The sequence below is a fragment of the Schistocerca gregaria genome, chromosome 4, assembly GCF_023897955.1.
Source record: "Schistocerca gregaria isolate iqSchGreg1 chromosome 4, iqSchGreg1.2, whole genome shotgun sequence".
Taxonomy (NCBI): Eukaryota; Metazoa; Arthropoda; class Insecta; order Orthoptera; family Acrididae; genus Schistocerca; species Schistocerca gregaria.
This window is the reverse complement of record NC_064923.1, coordinates 631,804,502-631,826,003: the sequence shown is the minus strand read 5'-3', so window position 1 is coordinate 631,826,003 and position 21,502 is coordinate 631,804,502.

Genomic DNA, 21,502 nt, shown 5'->3' with positions numbered 1-21,502 from the left:
ATTCTAATTTCTACTTCATTTTGATTTCACTAATTTATTTACTTAAGTACCAATCAACAGAGAAAACCAAGATTATGATAAATGAATGGACACCGAAGGTTTCAAAAATGGTTCAAATGGCTCTGAGGACTATGGGACTTAACTTCTGAGGTCATCGGCCCCCTAGAACTTAGAACTAATCAAACCTAACTAACTTAAGGACATCACAAACAGCCATGCCCGAGACAGGATTCGAACCTGCGACCGCAGCGGTCACCCGGCTCCAGACTGTAGCGCCTAGCACCGCTCGGCCACTCTGGCCGGCCGACACCGGAGGGGAACATGTCTGTTGGAAGTACGCATCTGCAAGGGATCACAGAATCTGTCTATCTGGGTCAACATATAAATATGAAAGACGTAAAACCAGGAATATTTGGACGTTTTAAATTTGGCTGGCAATGTTCTGGAAGATACCCTTCAGTTCTGAAGTCAAAGAAGACGCAGAGCTGAAGAAAATAGTTTTTGACCAATGTATACTGCCAGTAATAACGTACGGCTGTGAGACTTGGACATTAGATGAATTCATTGTTATGAAACTAATAGGAGCTCACAGAGGAGTGGGAAGATCAATGTCGGGCTACACAAAGGAAGTCAGAATAAAAGCGATTGATATCAGACGGACAACAAATGTCAGAATGGAGAGAGTGACTACTTGACATGGCAGTGGATTGATCATATCGCTCGAAGAAACAATGGTAGGTGGTCAAAACAGGTACTGCAGTGGAGCCCAGTTTACCAATAAAGACCAAGGGGAAGACCACCGGATAGATGGGACAGCTGGGGATTGGACTGGCAACAGAAAGCTCAAGATAGACTGAACTGGTGAAACCTTCAGGAATCCTATGGTGCACACCGACTCAAAAGAAATCACATCACCAAGTGATCGAACTAGATGATAATCAAGATGTTGTTTTTGTTGTTGTTGATGATGTGTTCATGGTGATCCCACATAAATTATGTCGATTGTCATACACACATCCAATATAGTGTGGTTTAGCTTCCAAAAATAAAAATGTCGTTCCTCAGATATTATGGAACGGAGAAGGCACTAACAGATTCACGATTGTTTAAGAAAGACGTCGTTTCAGCACACACTTCTGAAATTTCGTGGTAGGTTAAAACTGTTTTCCAGGTCGAAAATTGAACACGGAAATTTGACTTTGGAGGAAAATGCTGGTCTAACAGAGCCACACAGCACGACTAATGACTCGTCATCATAGCCTCATCCAGTAAACCTTTCATACTTTCCAAAGTCTCAGAGTGTCTCCTGTATACTTTCTTGAATCAGCACTCATGAAGAAAATATATTGTCGAAAAATAGTTAATTCACAGCGTAGCGGTTTGTTTCCAGAATGAATCTTTCATCCTGCAACAGAGTTGCGATTTATTTAAACTGCAAATCAGATTAAAACTGTTTGTCGGACTGGTAGGCGAACCCGAAGTCTTGCTTTTCGCAGGCAATGCTTCTAAAGACACAGTTATCAAGTCACGATTCACCATAGTATTCTTTCTTCCTGGAGTGCTAGTCCAGCAAAGCTTTAAGGAGGGCTTCTTCAAAGTTAGGATAGTTGGAGAATGGTACTAGCGCAAATGAAGCAGAGATGGAAGTCGTGTGTTTTGCATGGCTAGTTCAGTCGCTAAGAGCATTGCCTGCGAAAAGCAAGGCGGGTCCGATTTTCGATCTGGAGCACAGTTCTGATCTGTTGAAAAACAACGCAAACTCTGCTACAGAGTGAAAGATTCTTTGTAAGAACACTTCTTTCAGAGTAGTCATCCAAGAGGTTAAAACAGTTCTTCGACTCGTCCTTCATAATCCCCTTGCAATACACGAAATATGACGTAGCTTCGTAAAAATAAAAGTAAAAACTGCACACTATGTCTCGTCATTTTAAGAATCGTTCGTCTTAGTTCCTTACTGAAGGAAGGAAGCAGAGCACAGACTGCAAGATAGGCACACGGTAAATTTTTTTTCTTCTAGTGGTTAGCTTATTATAGGGGAGTTTCGGATAAGAGTACGCAGTTAAGGAAGAAAATGAGGATATGTTCTTAATCTTATACTGTTACCTAACTATTTGTACGCCACTTTGTTATTTAAGCTGCCAGTGCATGGTAACCATAGTAAAAATAAATGCATTTTTACTCTTCAGAGAGACCCAATGAAGCGGTACTATAAAGTCTTAAACTGCATACTCTCACGGAACAGGTCGATAATAGAACGCAGTCACTGGGGAAACAATCCAAAAGTGAAATTCTTCAGCAGTGACTGTTTTTTTCCTTCATTTCCTTTTCGTTTCGTTTCTGCAGAACGGTTTCTTCTGCTCTAAAGAACCTATTTTCTTGGTCTCCTCTCTACCCTTCGGTTTTACTGCTCCTCCTTAGCCATCCGTTCCTCTACGAGAACATTCATTACCGGCGATGCAGAGAAGATGTCCGATTTTTGATACTCCCGCTTCCTTCTGCCAGCTGGCGACAGTTTTGGCAGAGGGAGTCAGAGATGGGAGTGCATGCTAGCACGGTTGGGACACCTTTGAAACTCCTGGCTGGCTTTCCTTCGAAGAACCACTGACTCGGCTTATTATATTCGATGAGATGAACTACAGTTTCGTCTTCCGCTGTTACAAGAGGAAGTAAATCCTCCGCCGAATAAGAGTTAAGATATTATCTAAATGCTTATCCCATCTTCTCTACTGTTGCTGTCTGGCAGTAGTCACGTCCGAAAATTCTCTGAATGACAAATGTTTCGTTACAACCTAACGTATGATAGACAAATTGCTGCTATCATTTGAGCAAGGGAGCAATACAATGCAGACTCAACAGATAATCCAATATATTAAACAACTGTGATTGTTTAGTCAAAGCCACTTGAATTACGAAATTAGTATATTACTTTAGATCCTAACAAAAACACTCTTTCTTCAATAACAAGCAATAATCAAGGAGAAAGAGCAAACGTTTGGTCTTTATGTCACTGTGCAGTTTCACCATTGATATCCAATGACAGTTTTTCTCAGTGCAGCCAATATATGGGAAAGAAGTATTACACGATGTTCTCTCCTGACCGAACCTTCCTTACATCTCCGATTGCCACCATTTATACGTAATGTAGGACCGAATTCAAGATGGCCGGATAAGGATGCCCGTGTGCTAAAAATTGCGTCGTCTCGCTCTGTGAAGATTTTATATCTATTTGGCATTTCTCGGAATTCTTACAATTGTCAGAGAAGTATTCCTCTCTACATCTACATCTACATGACTACTCTCCTGGAAGTTTGCTCTTTTGTTATTGTTCTTTTCAGCTTTGGGCTGTTGCTTAGGCATTGTCTCACGCTGTTACGTTTCCTGAAGTCCGTTCTCAATCGTCGGCTGCAACTGATCCAATTCTAAAAGGAATGGCGTCAGGGTCTAAGACAAACAGCGCTCTTATTATTCAAATCTGAAGCCTGTCTTCTGGCTATGACGTTTGGCAACTTGATTCAAGAGATAAATATCAGTACCTATGGCCTTTCTGTAATCTAAATGGTGCTCAAGAGCATTGTCTTTCTTTTCACTAGTATAACATAAATGGAATATCAATACTGAAAAATTGCATCGCCAAACCAATATGTAAGTTTGTTTGTAGCTGTGTCAGCTGTTGTTCGTGTCAGAGGTAGTTACGGGCAATCGTGCACCCAACTAACCAAACCACACCGCATAAAGCTTTCTGTTCTCAAAAAAACCTTGATCTGATGACTGCTGTAAACTGTCTAGTTACATAAGACACTCTCAGGTTAATTTAAGAAATACCTGTTGCTCGACCGAAGTTGGTCAAACCTTTACTCATGCGACAAGATCTGGTTGAAATTCATGGTTTTTTACATAAACTAACCGTTCTCCACATGACAGACGAAGCAAGGAGAATATAAAGAACAAACTAGCGACGAAGTGCTGAGGACATAAAAAAGCTAACTAACGCTCCTAGCATCAAAAATCGGCCCTATTTGAACGAAGGAATTTCCTAGTACGTACGTGTGGACCACAGCATTGTATAGAAGTGAATCATGAACTGTGGGAAATCGGAAAACGAGAAAATCAAAGCGTTTGAGATGTGCTATAGAAGGCTGTTGAAAATTACGCGGATTTATAGGAAATGAGGAAGATCTCCGCAGAACTGTCGAGGAGAAGATCACTGACAAAAAGAAGCGACGGAATGATGAGACATGTGTTAAAACTGCGAAGAAAGGAACTAGAGTTATAGTCATTAACTAACTGATGTATAGTTCAACTGCAATGCTTAGAACTTAGGATTTGCCTGTGTTACACATGAAACTGATTGCTGTCGTTTGCGGAAGTTTGTGATTTCATATACAAATAAACAAATACATCATTCCGGATAAGAAGAAAATAGTGCTTTGCACCGCCGCTATACTGGTATACAAGGGACATAGGCAAATGTAACTTTCATTTTATGTAGTGTACGTGTCGACTTCCGGTTAGTTTCAAAAATTAAATGTTTTCACAAAAATTCTCTGTTACTTCTTTACCAATTATGGAGAAGGAGTGCGAATAGAACAGTTGAGTTGTACACACCAAAGTACCCTGACAGCCGTATCCTGCAACACCTCTTGGTGGCCGGGCTGCAAGAGCTGTTGCGTAACAATTTCATTCACGGATCCAGTTATATGGCTCCTTCCGTGTATACCGATTTTACGACAATGACGTGTGGGGCCTGAAGATGGCATCAATCTAATGCCGAAACTGGTAGCATATAAGAAGTTCATAAAATAAATTTCTACAATACACACGGCTTTTGGTAAATTATTTAATCAAGAAATACATGCCAGCCGTTGTCCCATGGTCCGTAATGGATGAAGGAAGATTACGGTAATAGGTTCTTTCTTCAAAAAATTTACTATATCCGTGAAGCTACCTTTACAAGTCATTGACAGTTGAATGTAAAATCTATACTTTGTTTTCCGGTTGATAATGCACATTCACTGTGGCAAGAGTCCGCCCCCGGTAGCTGAGTGGTTGATGTCCAGGACGCGGAACGCTGGCCATTGGCATTTTCCGATCACAGCGCTTACATCTGTACGGTGCTTCTTCCCCGTAGAGAGGTGTGGAACAGCAAGGCCCGTGGAAATTAAACATTCAACATCTACATGATCCTGAATATCGTCAACGGATCTTTGAGACATGGACGATGTGCGAGCGAATGGTTGGAAGGTATGCGACGAAGCTTGATTAGTGGCTGACTTGTGCTAAACCGGCGCTTCGCCGTACGTTCATCTCATATAGCAGGGAGATGGCCGAATGGCGCCGCCGTACGACCGACTTTTATTTTGCAGCGCTGCGCGACCTGGACGATGGTCCGCCGGGACCGGAGGTCTGGATCGAACGCAAAAGGATAAAAGCTAAACTAGTGGCTTTAGCTCGGAAACATCTTCAGGGAACCATGGTGCGCGCCAGATGTCACGATACGATACGACACGAGATTCCTTCCATGCACCACGTCGTGAATGAACGAAAGCACCGACGACGCCTTTTGGTAAGGGAGTTAATTACCCGCGAAGACCGAAGAGTGACGCGCCAAGCGGACATTGTCTCTGCATTCGTCGACCATTACCAACACATATATCGGTAGGAAGCAACCATTGTTGATAACCTCGAACGTATAGCCACATACGTCTCCCGTACACTAACGCTGGAAGCCGCTGGAACCTTACTGGAAGCTATTAGCTGTGAGGAAGTACATGATACGATCGCAAAGGGTGCATTGAATCGCTCCCCAGGCATTGATGGACTTCCTGCTGAATTTTATCGAGAATTTCGCAACGAAATGGCACAGTGATGACCGGAAATGTACAACGAGTTGTTAAATTCGGATGCGCCTATTCCACTGGCTTTTATGGAAGGCCTCTTGGTGCCAGTACATAAACCGAAGCCAGGAATAACGGTCACACATTATCGCCCCATCACCCTGCTTAATGGAGACTATAAGATCTTTGCACGGTTGCTAGCGTCCCGATGTCGTATGTTAATTCGTAGCGTTCTCTCTCCAGAACAGACGACACCGGGTGGATCGGTGAATGTGCAAACAGCTACTGGCGAATGCCGTGATGTGATAGCGCTGGCGGAGGAGTGCCAGCTTAAAGCGGCGATGGTGGCGGTTGATTTTGACAGTGCTTTTGATAAGGTGCGCCACAACTATCTGTACGCTGTACTGGAACAAATGGGATTTCCAGACTGTTTTACTGGTCTCATTAGAAGGATTTATGGGAGCGCACAATCCTTGGTACAGGTTAATGGGCATACAGCAGGGCCCATTCAAATTCGACGTTCCATTCGCCAGGGCTTCCCTCTTTCGATGCTGCTGTTCGCGATAGCGTTGGAACCATTAATTGGGAGGCTAACAAATTCTCTTTCTGGGATGGAACTGCTGGGCTACACCTTCAAATGTCGTGCTTATGCAGACGACTTCCTGCTGCTCGTTCGTTCTGAGGAAGAGGTGAAGACGGTCCTTGAACTGTTGTTGGACCACAGTGTGACGGCGGGTAGTGCAGTGAACATGAACAAATCGGCAGCAATGCCGGTTGGAAGGGGCCTTACGCCGGAAGAAATCAGTCCGTTTCCTTATGTGCAACGATTCCGCTATCTCGGCATAGACTTTACCTCATCTGTGAAACATACTGCGGCAGTTAACTACCGACGTATTTTACAGACAACACGTACCATGGTCCGCCGACATCTCCTACGGCGCCTTGATCCTTTGCAGCGAGTCAAATATCTGAACACTTATGTGGTTTCTCGAATGATGCATATTTCGCAGATCCTGCCCCTACCACTCACGCTCTGGCATCGACTTCAATCAGCACTAGGCTATTTTGTGATGATTGGGTCGCCCCTCAAGGTGCGATACGCAACGCTCACGCTCCCTAAGGACAAGGGGGGACTCGGACTTACGAATGTTCGCTACCGAGAGACGGCGCTCCTTCTAGCCACGATGTACAAGCAATGGCGTAGCGGGCGTGATTCCCTTACATCGCGCCTACTGGATCTCCTAGTTTCAGCGTCCCTCACACCTCCGGTGGCGGTGGGCAACATTACGCCACGTTTTGCATATGTATCAACATTTATCGTGGAACTTAGTTATATCAGAGACGAGCTTCCGTGCACGAGACCACCATGCGCGAAGGATTTTTATGTTTGGCTGCTACGACGGATAAGTCGTAATGTCATTGAACTGAAACACCCCACGTTGCATTGGCCGAAGATTTGGAGACATGTGCACCAAAATTCTTTCCTACCTTCGTTCGGGCACTGTGGTTCTCTGTCACTTGTGGCAAGTTCAACACCAACCAACGACTCCATGCAATTGGACTAGTGGACACTCCACTCTGCCCGAAATGTCGCCAAGTGGATGACGACCATCACCGCTTAACTTGTATCGCGGTGGAGGACGTATGGCTCCTAGGACGACAGATGGTGGCTTGCTACCTCCGTGTGACCCCGCAGCCTATTACACCTGCTTCCTTCTTACTTCCGGAGAGTGACTACTTTCCGGCGACTAAATCACAGTCGATCATCTGGGTCAAAGATTGGAACTATCGCGTACCTCTATGGGGATGCTGCCAAGTCGCGACTCGACTTTTGGTATTTCTTGCAGCAAGCCCACAATGAGGTTCATAGATGGTCACACTATCGGAAAACCTTTGCCAACTATCTTCAGGCAGTCTTCCTCGACCCCCAACGCACTTGGGATGTGCCGGGCGCAGTCGGTGTGCACGTTTGACAGCTGATAATGAACCTCACGCTTCTCTCACCGCTCCATATGTAATGCACATACTATACCATGAAATGATCTACATGATCTACATGTTCCTTTTAACAGGGCGATTGTGGAAAATAAATAAATATAATAAATAAAAACAAAATAAAAAGTGGTCCCCGCGACAGAATGTCAATCCTAAGGGCCCGGGTTCGATTCCCAGCTGGGTTGGAGATTTTTTCCGCTCAGGGACTGGGTGTTGTGTTGTCCTAATCATCATCATTTCATCCCCATCGACGAGCAAGTCGCCGAAGTGGCGTGAAATCGAAAGACTTGCACCCGGCGAACGGTCTACCCGACGGGAGGCCCTAGTCACACGACATTTACATTTGTTTAGTATATTCTAATGAGGTACACGGTTGGCAGTTGTCAGTGCAAGTACCAAAAAAAAATAATAATAAAAAAAGTGGTCAGCGCTACAGACTGTCAATCCTGAGGGCCCGGGTTCGATTCCCGCCTTGGTCGGAGATTTTCTCCGATCAGGGAATGGGTATTGTGTTGTCCCAATTATCATCATTTCATCCCCATCGACGCGCTAGTCGCCGAAGTGACGTCAAATCGAAACACTCGCAGCAGGCGAGCGGTCTACCCGACGGGAGGCCATCGTCACACGCCATTATTATTACTATTCATTTTATGTCGATTTCCCTAATAGTTGTTACTTGTATGTTTGTTTATTACATGCGACACTGTAGCGGGCATATAAAAACAGGCTCTTATTGGAATGCAACATTGTGTCAAAATTTCAAAGACGTTTTGGAGGTTTTAAATTTCAAACAAATGAACATTCATATTTTCATTTATATGGGAGTAAATGTTCATAATCTTGAATGTCCAAAATATCGTCAAAGATTGCTTTGAAATTCTGAATACGTTGCATTAGAATATGCATTTGCTTTTAAACATCTAAGGGAGAGCCATGTGATATAAAAATATGTATTATATTTTTATTTATTATGCCTGGTTTACATATCTTATTGCGCTCCAGTGGGTATGTAAAACACGGATGTATTCAAATGCAACTGAGCCGTGCACAGCTCTTGTTCATGGCGTTAATTGTTTGTCATCTTCTCTTATGGAACTGCCGCCTCGTTTTCTTATTCCATTTATTGGCGTTACTAACTTCCTGCCTTACTTGCCCATGAGAGGCAGCAGCAGCGCGTATCGATATTTACGGGCCGTCGTGTGTCTGGAAGTGAGTTGGAAACGGACCAGTGGTGTAGTCGAGGACGGAGCAGCGGTCGGCGACGAAGGGGCGACGGGGACGGAGCACCAACGAGGTGCTGAGAGCCAGTACTTGCCGACCGCTGGCGTCACACATGCACTGTCCGACTGAAGGAGACTGAAGCGTGAACGGCCGTTGGTTGGTCGTTCGGTCGGTCGTCCCATCAGCGCGGCTTGCATGCGTAGTTGGAGTTGTGAGGCGCTTCTTCCGAGGGTTACGAAGTTCGTCGCCCACCAATCTACTACCAAGCCTCAACTGCTATCACATCTCTTCGTTTGATCCTGGTTGTCACCTTCTGGGAGATTTCCACGAGCAACAACGTGTGCCCATTGAAGCCAGCTAGAATTGAAGCCATCTTCCTGTGTGGTGTTTAACTTACTTTAATTCATTCCTTTTTCAATGAAGTGTACCAGCGGTATCTTGTGCCTTGTGGCCGTTGACGTTTTGGTGACCTGCCCTGGTCGTTGATGTAGTTTTCGGAAGTGTATTTTCCTCGTCGTGTTAATGCTGTCAACAGGGCGTGTAGTTCAACAGCTGAGTTGTTGGTAGTTTTGGGCGTTTATTCTGACTTGGCTGGATTGGGCACCAGTATCCAGACTTTTGTGCTATTGACATCTTGTTGTAGTTCTGCTGGTCAGGTGGGACAGAGCTGATCTTGTTGGTTGATTTGTTGGCTGGCTTTCGGTTGGGTTCCCTTCAGATTCAGAGGTTGTCAGTCTGGGTGCCTGTCTCACCTAAACGAGCATTAGTGTTACCTTCCCGCCGGACGCGGTACCAAGCGGTTCTAGGCGCTTCAGTACGGAACCGCGTGACTGCTACGGTCGCAGGTTCGAATCCTGCCTGGGGCATGGATGTGTGTGATGTCCTTAGGTTAGTTACGTTTAAGTAGTTCTAATTCTAGGGGACTGATGACCTCAGATGTTGAGTCCCATAGTGTTCAGAGCCATTTGAACCATTTTTTGTTACCTTGCCAGGCCGATCCTTGGAACCTTCTGAGCTTCGCTCATTGTGTTTTACATAGTGATTTCCCTTTTAGTCTTTAGTACTCTGTGTGGTCTTTAGTCAATTTTTAGCTTATTAAAATTGCAAGGTTTTTCTTGTACATAGGCCTTAAGCCGTAAATTTGTTTCAACTTAGTATGTGGCCTTCAGCTGAGTTTTCAGCCGTTTCAAATCAAAAGCTGAAATAAATATTTTCTACTTTCTATGCGGCCTTCAGCCGAGTTTTCCATCTTAAATTTAAGATTAAAAATTTCTCGGTCTGGGCTTTCAACCATGAGATTGTTTGGGTTTTGTATGTGCCCTTCAGCAGAGAGTTATGTGAAGCATTTTAGGATAAAGCCTTTAGCTTATTTTAGTTGAAATTTAGAAGCTTTTCTCCTTTAGGCCTTAAGCCGTAAAATTGTTTTCCGCAAGGTGTGTGGCCTTCAGCCGAGTTTTAACCTCTCTTAAACTAAAAATTCAAAATCCTTGTCTTGCATTTAAGTCATAGGATTGTTATTCTTCAGTATGAGGCCTTTACACGAAATATTTTAAGGTAAGGCCTTCAGGCTTTTCAAATTGAAAGCTCTTCTTCCTAGGCCTTAAGCCGTTACATTGTTTTGTTGACATGCGGCCTTCAGCCGTGTTTTCAGCCTATACAGATTAAACTTTGAAAATCTTTGTCTTGGCCTTAGGCCGTAACACTGTTCTTGATTAATGTGAGGCCTTCAGCCGAGTTCTCTGAGAAAAATTTAAGCTAAGGCTTCCAGCCTATTTATGTTGAAGGTAATTTTTTTTCTAAAGAATTGAAACCTCCAGAAGAACTCATATACTTCAATTCCTTGCTTAGGCATCGTGCCTTGGATTTTTGATGTGGCTTTCAGCCGATCTAAATTAAATCAAAGGAGGTCTTTCGTTAAAACCTTGAGTTTTAATTCTTGGTTGTGTGATTGTGTGTTTTAGGAAATAAAGTTTATATGTTGAGTGCAACTGATAGTAACTTATTTTGGCCCCTTTCCACAAATATAACCGCATCCGCTCTGTCCTACTAGCCCAGGGATATCAGTAACATTATGTCAAAATTTCTTAAGGAATCACTGAAGAATTTTCGGAGATTTACGATTTTGAAATAACTAATATTTACACTTTTATTTATATAGATTAACTATTACAAGTCCCTCGAATGTCGATAATATCATCTTTCGGCATTTCTCGTCAGTTACTGGCATAGACTGCTTAACGATGTTCCACTTCCTGTTTTTCGCTGGTCTTTTAGTTCCACGGTGCGCCACAACAGATACGTGTCGCAGACACATCAATTACGGACGGCCACTTTTACGGCTCATCTTCGACTAGTCGTAAACTCCAGTTTTAGCTCTCTGGACTTGTGAAATAACGTTTTTGCAGCCTCAGCTTGCAGTGTGCTGAAGTCGGTAGTAAAGTGGGCCCATTTCGCTTCTGTATTTTAATGCGTGTCTTTACACGACAAGCGTAACAAACAAATTCACGTCAAACAGCTTTTTGTAGTGACTGGCTCAACGGTATTTTGAGGGGCATTGGGGACAAAGATCCGTTGGATCGAGAGGTGTCTACAAATACAAGGATATTCAAGTGGTTCAAATGTCTCTAAGAACTATGGGACTAAATATCGGAGGTCATCAGTCCCCTAGACTTAGAACTACTTAAACCTAACCTACCTAAGGACATCACACACATCCATGCCCGAGGCAGGATTCGAACCTGCGACCGTAGCAGCATCGTGGTTCCGGACTGAAGCGGCTAGAGCTGCTCGGTCACAGCGGGCGGTCGAGGATATTAGTCTAAATCCTTTCAGAAAGCGTGAAAAATTTCCAGCCCGTCTCTCTGAAGGACAGTCTGGTTCAAAACATGAATCTGAACTAATGATCGTCGGTTGCTATCGCAATATTTCACTCTGTATAGTATCTTCTGCTTTTGTATGAAACAGTAAATTCTTCGTTCACTTTTATCAGATATCTCAAATGCTGCTTCCTTTCGACAACTGCAGCAAATTACAATCTAGGAACGATAATGAACAGCGTTGGGAAGGAATAAGTAATTTATGAACAGACGGGGATAAAAGCACCTCCTGGTCCGTCAATATCATTTGATAAAACTGGCCGCACTTACTGAAATATGGCAAAGGATGTCACAGCACGAGGTGCCGATACATTTTTGTAATGTTTGAAGGCTTTCTTGCTTGTATCTCACATCTATGAAAAGGTTAGCATCGCATGAAGGTTTACTTCATACGTAACTTACTTGTTCAAATAAATGGGTGATGCAGTTGTAGAGCAAATGTTCCCTGCAGTTCTTTGCATCAGTTTGTACTTCACCATTTTGAAATGATAATCAGGCTTTGGCCGGTATTCACATTGAAACCTTCCCGTCTAATATTGGATGAACGTTTGCTTGCTGACTGAACGCTGCGTCTCTTAAAATCTTTTAACTGCTGCTCTGTCAAGACTACCTGCTGATTATTACGACGAAACATAAAATGTGTTGAAACTTCCTGGCAGATTAAAACTGTGTGCCCGACTGAGACTCGAACTCGGGACCTTTGCCTTTCGCGGGCAAGTGCTCTACCATCTGAGCTACCGAAGCACGACTCACGCCCGGTACTCACAGCTTTACTTCTGCTAGTATCCGTCTCCTACCTTCCAAACTTTAGAGAAGCTCTCCTGCTGAGTCGTGCTTCGGTAGCTCAGATGGTAGAGCACTTGCCCGCGAAAGGCAAAGGTCCCGAGTTCGAGTCTCAGTCGGGCACACAGTTTTAATCTGCCAGGAAGTTTCATATCAGCGCACACTCCGCTGCAGAGTGAAAATCTCATTCTGGATAAAATGTGTTGTCGCCGTGGCCCTCAGTCGTTACCTGAAATTATTAAGACTGATTCTTACCTCTAATTATTTATACTGGATCGCCATCTGACTGCTACAGCAAACTGTGGAATGAATATACTTACTTCTCTTTAACATAATTATAAGCTGCTGGTGGAGTTTCATAATACTTTGTGACTGGAATTCTTTAAGTTGAAGTTAATTTAGATTTGATAAAAGCTGAAGCTCAGTTTAGACTTTTCTTTTAAGAAAACAATAAATTCCGTAAAGCATTTACGTGAATGATTTTGGGATAGAAAATTCTTAATGCATTTAATCTGGTAGAAGTTAACTATATTCTGAGAACGATCTTGACAAACAATTACAAGGGGTATAGTTCTTTACAAAAATTCTTAAAAACTAGCATTGCGCTACATATAGCGAGTGGCTGGCGAGCACACCGCTTCTTTCAAAGTGTTAATTCATACCTCGCTTACAGCGACCTCCTCTCATGTCTCGCTAGTTACGACTGCCTCGTCTCACATCTTACTCGCAACTGCTCGCTTCCAACGCTCAATGCTACAAAAGTGCGGTCTCGCCGCCAACAATGGTTTTTGGTGCAGACAATCCCTGCTACCATTACAGATGTATTACTGCGCGCTGTTTCCCGCTCTTTCTCAAAATGTATCTATGCGCGGTTTCCCGCTCTTTCTCAATAATACACAATGCAATTTAATTAACAAAACAATTTAAATAAGAAACAGTTCAGATAATTACATGCTAAAACAGTTTAAATACGCCTATTACATAATTACAACATTTAGGAGGAAAAGGTTTCAATTCACTGAACGGCCACCCAATTTAGATTTTTCTCGTCTTGCACAAATCACTTAAAGTGAATGCGGAGGTCAGTGTAGGAGGTAACGAAATGAACGAAATTAAGCAAATCATCGAAAGTCGGAAATACACGACCGCGGAGCTACAGATATAAAAAAAAAAGCTAATCAGCGGCCGGCACGTGATACTCAGCACCCGTGAAGATCTGGACCCGAGAATTCATGAGACTGTGACAATCCTTCGCTACACGGTAGGAACTTCTGAGAGAGGGTGCCAATTATTTCTGTGAGGATTTCAACTTTGTATTGATGTTAAGAGTCGAATTGACGTTTGGGAAACTGTAGTCTTTAATTTTAAATTTCTGTTTGCATTTCGTCAGTGTGTGGTTTACTGTTGCCTATCTGTTTGTTAGAAGTTAGTTCATCCTCGTCATACAACAGCAAAAATGAAAACATTTGATCTTTATATTTCATTATTTGAACTAGGGCACCTTACTGTACCACATAGTGACTAACTTACTGCAGTGCTTATTCAGCAGTGGAACCTGTTATCTTAAACTCCTTGCCTGGTAATACCGAACTTTTTTTGCACCGTGTGTATTTAATTCTGCCTCTGATAAGACCTTAGAAAGAGAAACTGCGTTATGGAATTCCTGGCTAACTAAGTGGCCCATGGAGAAACCTGTCGCGGAACATATCCAAGCGATAAATGAGAGTATGAGTTAGAAGCCATTCAGAATATCTAAGAACATGGATAAATGCTCTCTTCTATCCGACCAATCCCAATCTGTTCGACAAACAAGCAATTTCTTGGCACGTTCAGAAACGACTTGCATGTGGGAGCAGTTTCACTAAAGGGTGAAGAGCATTTTCTCAACGAATCTGACACAAAAAATATCCATAATTTCTTAATCATGCTGTTGGTCTTTATAGCTCGCGATGGGTGTTAACCTGGTAAGTGTAGAAATTTGCAAGTACTTGCTCATATAGAGTTAATTAAAAAGATGGATCCAATTCTATTTCATGAAATATATTGGGTAAGCATGCCATCTGTCTTGCCGCAGTGGTAACACCGGTTCCCGTCAGATCACCGAAGTTAAGCGCTGTCGGGCTGGGCTAGCACTTGGATGGGTGACCATCCGGTCTGGCGAGCGCTGTGGGCAGGCGGGGTGCTCTCAGCCCTTGTGAGGCACACTGAGGAGCTACTTGATTGAGAAGTAGCAGCTCCGGTCTCGGAAACTGACATACGGCGGGGAGAGCGGTGTGCTGATCACATGCCCTTCATATCCGCATCCAGTGACGCCTGTGGGCTCAGGATGACACGGCGGGCGGTCGGTACCGTTGGGCCTTCATTATCTGTTCAGGAAGAGTTTAGTTTAGTCTATCGGGTAAGCATAATCTGCACACTGTTCAAAGAAGATAATATTAAGATTCGATCACCATACTAGATCGCTGATAGTTGCATAAACGACCATTAAAGAACTAACGCCAGTAGATATTCAGTTTCTGTTAGTTGTAAGATGACAAGTATGTGACATAAGGTTCTCTGCAGGAGTGAGCAGTTTCGGTGCAAAGGGCATTCGGAGTTGATCAACAACCAAGAAAAGCATATGCTGTTGGCTTAAATAATTTTAGAAAACCTGATTTGTCTGAAAACGACGAAGCTTGAACCGACCTCATAAGTGAGACGAGGATTTGAGTCGAATTGAAGAGTTCAAGTGAATCGACCAATACTGCTGGTAGAGAACGAAGAATCCCTCAGTGAACTGTGCGGCAAGTTTCGAGATGCCGTTTGCTGTACAAACCCTACCGCCTACATATTGTGCATGCTTTTGCTGAAAATGTCAGACATGCAAACTGAATAAGGGTAGGTATCACCAGGGCATTCGACCACATACGGTGGGCAACACTTTTAGACTGCCTGAGGGACATGAACTGCCCACGAACGAAATTGTTTTAAGAATTTGTTCCAAAACAGAGAAGCGACTCTATTGTGGCCAGGGCAGATCCCTCCAGAAGAATTTTGAGAAAGCTCCCTTCAATGATCCATAAGTAGCACTGTGTTCTGTGATCTGGTACTCGGCTTAGTACTAGGAAAGCTGCAGGACAACGAAGCGGCCGTAGAGTAGTGGCATACGCTGATGACGTTATGATCCTTGCGAAGGCAAGTTCCAAAAGTAACCTCGTAGAAAGATGTAACACAATGGTCCCAAGGAGTTAAACTGTCTATTGCGTCTGAGAAACCCACGTACATGATATTGAAACGGAATCCGGTTGTGTATTAGTTGGGGTATTGGAACTATTGCTTTGGATATGTCCTTTCGATTCCCAGACGATGAAAAATGCTGCGATGTATTGGCTGTAGAAAAAGGCCATTCAGAAGAATAGATTTTAAGAAGAATATGGGCCACACATTAGGTACAGCATCACAACCAGTGTCTCTTCTTGGTGCAGACAAGATGATGTCCAAACAGTGAGACATACCTATGGTTTTCGCCTAGGCTCAAAACAGAGACTGGGGAGAATGAGCCACCTGAATCAAAAGGCTTCAGTATTTCTTGACGTGTCATGAAGATGGCACTCCAGAACATGCTGGTGATGCTGCATGGCCGGCCGGTGTGACAGAGCGGTTCTAGGCGCTTCAGTCTGGAACTGCGCGACAGCAACGGTCGCAGGTTCGAATCCTGCCTCGGGCATGGGCGTGTGTGAGGTCCTTAGGTTAGTTAGGTTTAAGTAGTTCTAAGTTCTAGGAGACTGATGACCGCAGATGTTAAGTCCCATTGTGCTCAGAGTCATTTGGACCATTTTTTTGATGCTGCATGCCTATTTTATTGATAACGATCTATAGCAATTGAATCGGCATGGAAGATTCGACGTCAGGAACGTATTTCAATACAAGACAACGTTATAGATCGTTGATAAGTTTCCTGGTGCTATTTCACGAAAGACATGCGTAACGTGTCACCCTATCCATCTGAACAATCAACTCCTGTTCGTTGCATTATGGGTGGCTTCGACGGAAGATCGAGAAGCAACACAGCGAAGACAGTTGAGCTCAAATCTGACACAATGGCAGCCGGAAGTGCATGCATGTGATCACAACACCAGAGTGGAAATATAGCTGTGGGGCAGTGTGTAACCAAACCCGCTGATTCTACGTGTGAATGATTCGCCTTTGTATTTTAAATCTCCGAATCGCACGTAGTCGAACCGTTTTTAATGTTACATAGCAAGGAAAGGAATGATTTTTAACTACGAACGTAACAATATTTAGGTAGATGGCTCACTAATAGTAGTTTATCGTTCTGTAGCGTTGGCTGTGATTCGGAAAATGAATCGGTTTAGCGGTCGGATTTAGGGCCCCCTCGCGTGTACCACTACCTGGCGGGACTGCCTTGCGGAAAAGAAGAACCTTCGTCCCTCCCGGGCTGACTACGTGTCGCATTTAAGAAAAATCCAGCTTTTAGTTCACTTAGTAGAGCATTTGCACTGAACATGCACAACATTGCACTTATTGTTAAAATTAACAACCATTTATAACACAAAGTTTGATACGTGCTACCTAACAGAATACTGTTATTAGCAAGGCATTTATGTTGTAAACTTATCTCTAAAGCTATGACTACTGGTGTTTGATTAGTTAGTATACCACACAAGTTATTACACACACAAAATTATGTATGGCGTATCTGGAATTTGGTCTTGTCCGCATCCCTGTAGCAAACAGCTTCCAGCTATGTAGCCTTACCTTACGACCGATCCACTGAAAGGAAACTGTATCTACGAAGATTGTTTTGTTCGTCAGCTCCAAAGGAGCAGTTCCAATGCTTTATTTCAGTTCATCTTTAAAAGTGCCAGAAGTAAATGTACTTTAACGACTTTTGTGGAAACAATTTTACTCGTAAACAAGATGGAGGCAGATTGAGATATTCTTACGTGGATTAATGGCCGCCATCTTTACTTTGAATAATTACATAAAGTTAATATTTTGTTAAGCAAATTTGAAGTTAAGAAATCTCATTAAAGTGAACTTTAGAATGACATATCAAAGCGACCACACTTTCAATCTCTTCAATTTGAAGGTAAACAATTATTACTATAGCTTGCTTTCATATGACACTGCAAGAATCAGTCTTGCCTGGTTCGTTGCAGTCATGTCGGTGTTGAAGTTGGTGCTTGCTATATGAAAATTTGGATAGGATCTTCACGTCTCTAGTGATGGAATTAATTAATAACTGCCACCCACTTGCAGTAGCCATATTAACTTGCTGTATCATCAGATCCATATTCCATCATACAAAACCAGGCAGATATTCTTGCTTTTCGACTCGAAATAAATTGGAGACCCGTTTAGGACCTATAGACCATTGCCACAGCAAACATTAAGCACTTACTCTCCGAATTACTATAGTCAGTCAATGCTCGACAGCAACTGCCCTCGTTTTTCGTTCTTTGCTCCCTTGCGGTGCTCTCACTGTGGTCATCCAAAAGACTGGCGGTTGGAAACCTATAGTGGATTCCCTTCCTTTGTGATTTCATTTGGTTTAATTGAATTACATGTTCTAATACTGTAAGTAGGCTGTTTAGGTTTTTTTATTTGTAACGCCGCCGCCACGTAGCGCTCTGTATGAAAATCATTGGCTGTGCCGTGTGCAGTCTGTGGCTGGCTTGCATTGTTGTCTGCCATTGTAGTGTTGGGCAGCTGGATATTAACAGCGCATAGTGTTGCGCAGTTGGAGGTGAGCCGCCAGCAGTGATGGAAGTGGGGAGAGAGATGGCGGAGTTATGAAATTTGTAAGAATTGGAGTCATGAACTGATATATATATATTATGACTATAAAGGTAAATACATTGTTTGTTCTCTATTAACATCTTTCATTTGCTAACTGTGCCTATCAGTAGTTAGTGACTTCCGTAATTTGAATCTTTTAGTTAGCTGGCAGCAGTGGCGAATTTTCTTTTGAAGTACATGGTAATATTTGTTTTAGAATAAGTTTTTGTGATGCACCACTTTAATTATATAGACATTAAGATGTGAATATACATTTCCTTTTTCTGCATTGTTGTCTTTAGTGTAATATTTTTTCTGCTTTTGGGTTTGTCATATTTAGGGATAAGTTATTACATTTATTGCTGCTTCCTTTGCTTACTTGCATTTTTTTTCATTACTGTTTGTGTTAATGGTTTTGTGCTGCTGCATTGCGTCGTCCCTTAGTTTAGCATCTGAGCTCAGTAGGTTTAAGTTAGCTTAAGAGGGGGTAGACTATATAAGAAACTAACTATGATGAATTGGAAGAAAAGCATTGAGAAGCTATAAGAAAATGGTTTGGCCAAAAAAGTAGTGTACAGTGGAGAAAAACTATTTTTGAAAGAGGATGTGAACAGAATACAGAAAGCATGTTTGGACAGGATTTTTTGGAGGGAACAAATGTTGAGATACGACGAAAGATCTACAGAATGAAGTTTTGGGTTGAACTGCAGTACCAAATGTTACCCTGAAAACAAACCCTGTCCCTTCCTTTTGTGTTATCCCACTATGTGTTTGTGTACCCTTGTGTATTTATTTTCTTCCTGTCTCTGTGTACTGTTTCATAGAATTTTTTCTGTTCTAATACTAAGCTACATTCACTATGATGAAGAATACTGTTATCCTGAAATATAATTTGAATTAATAACATGCTATTTACTTTGTAAAGATGTTTACACATTATTTATTCTGTTTTGTTCTAATGCTCATGTGTGAAGTTGATGTTTCAAAAGTTATTCTGATCTTTTATGTACGTACTTACGTCGTAATTTTTGTAACACTGATGTATTTGCTATTTCGATTCTTTTGTAAAGCCTGTACTACTGCAAATGTTATCTGTATTGTTATGTTCTTCAATGATATATTTTGTACCTTTGTTATTGTATTCTCATGTTATAAAATTGTAATTGACACCAGTTCATCAAATTAAGTAACTTGTAAATTACATTTCACTTCACACGTTTCTGTTGGTCATAATATATGGACAATATGTGAGTAGTAGGGACCGATAGTGTTTGCACGTATGTTAATAATTCAGCAAGCGACTTTATAACATCATTGCTGGTTCTAAGGACATTTCAAACAAATTCTTTGCGCGTGCACAAGTGGTGGTTGATGGACTTGCTATATTCTCCGCAACACTCTTTGATGGTGATTGTGCACCTGCACAGTCGCAACAGATGGCTGCTGGCCGTCTCTACAAGGACTACAGTGGGTCTGCATCTTTGATGGCCCACTAATACAATTATTTCTACAAGGAATGCAGTGGGTCAACACCTTTGATGGCCCACTAGTACCATAGTCTCTGCAAGAACTACAGTGGGTCTGCTCTGTGATGACCTACCTACCAATATTCTTCAACTTTGACTGACTCTGCTGTGGGTTTGCTCTGTAGTGGCCCATTATTTGTCTGCATGTCAAGAGTCAGCACTGTCTTTCTGTTGGAAGGACAACACTACTTCTTCAAGACTGCATGGAAATCCACTACTTCCGTGTGCATTTTCTTTTATTGCTCTGTCTTTGAGAAAAACACTGCAATTTTACTGTGATGGATGATCAGGACTGTCTTTATGGACTGTTAGAAAATTTTAGCTTTTGACCAATATTGTATCGATAAGTGTGTGCATTTCATTTCTTTGTTATTGTAATTATGAAAAAAAATTTCAAATCTGTATTGGCCACTGCCCAAAACAATTTGTAAATTTTTTTGTGGGGAGCATGGGGGTTATGTAAGTAGGCTGTTTAGGTTTTTTTATTTGTAACGCCGCCGCCACGTAGCGCTCTGTATGAAAATCACTGGCTGTGCCGTGTGCAGTCTGTGGCTGGCTTGCATTGTTGTCTGCCTTGTAGTGTTGGGCAGCTGGATATTAACAGCGCGTAGTGTTGCGCAGTTGGAGGTGAGCTGCCAGCAATGGTGGACGTAGGGAGAGAGATGGCGGAGTTATGAAATTTGTAAGAATTGGTGTCATGAACTGATATATATATATATATATATATATATATATATATATATATATATATATATATATATATATATAATGACTATAAAGATTGTTTGTTCTCTATTAAAATCTTTCATTTGCTAACTGTGCCTATCAGTAGTTAGTGACTTCCGTAGTTTGAATCTTTTAGTTAGCTGGCAGTAGTGGCGCTCGCTGTATTGCAGTAGCTTGAGTAACGAAGATTTTTGTGAGGTAAGTGATTTGTGAAACGTATAGGTTAATGCTAGTCAGGGCCATTCTTTCGTAGGGATTATTGGAAGTCAGACTGCGTTGCCCTAAAAATATTGTGTGTCAGTTTAAGCACAGTTCTGTATAATTTTTCGAAGGGGACGTTTCAATACCTTTAGCATATTACAGTCAGTACATTTATAACTTACACTCGTTTCCATATTTTATTTTTCATAAAATTATTAATTTTTCACAAACTACTGTCTCCTTTCAACGAACATTTATCAAAGACGTTACACACTTGTGCTGACAATTATAGAGGTTCCTTAACACTAATCTTTTGTAGAAGGTCGATCATTTCACTCTATTGACTTTCGATCGATGCTGCTTAAGTAAATAAAAATTTTTAGACTTTGCAGTTTGAATTGAATTTTATCACCACAAGTGACATACAAGAAAAGGGGTCTGGGAGAGGGGCGCGGAGTCATGTGACCGCACTACGCACTGGCAAGAACGATGTTTGGGTGGGATGGGGAAGTCGTCCCTTGCAACAAGGAAGCGTGTAGACGAAATGACAGATTACACT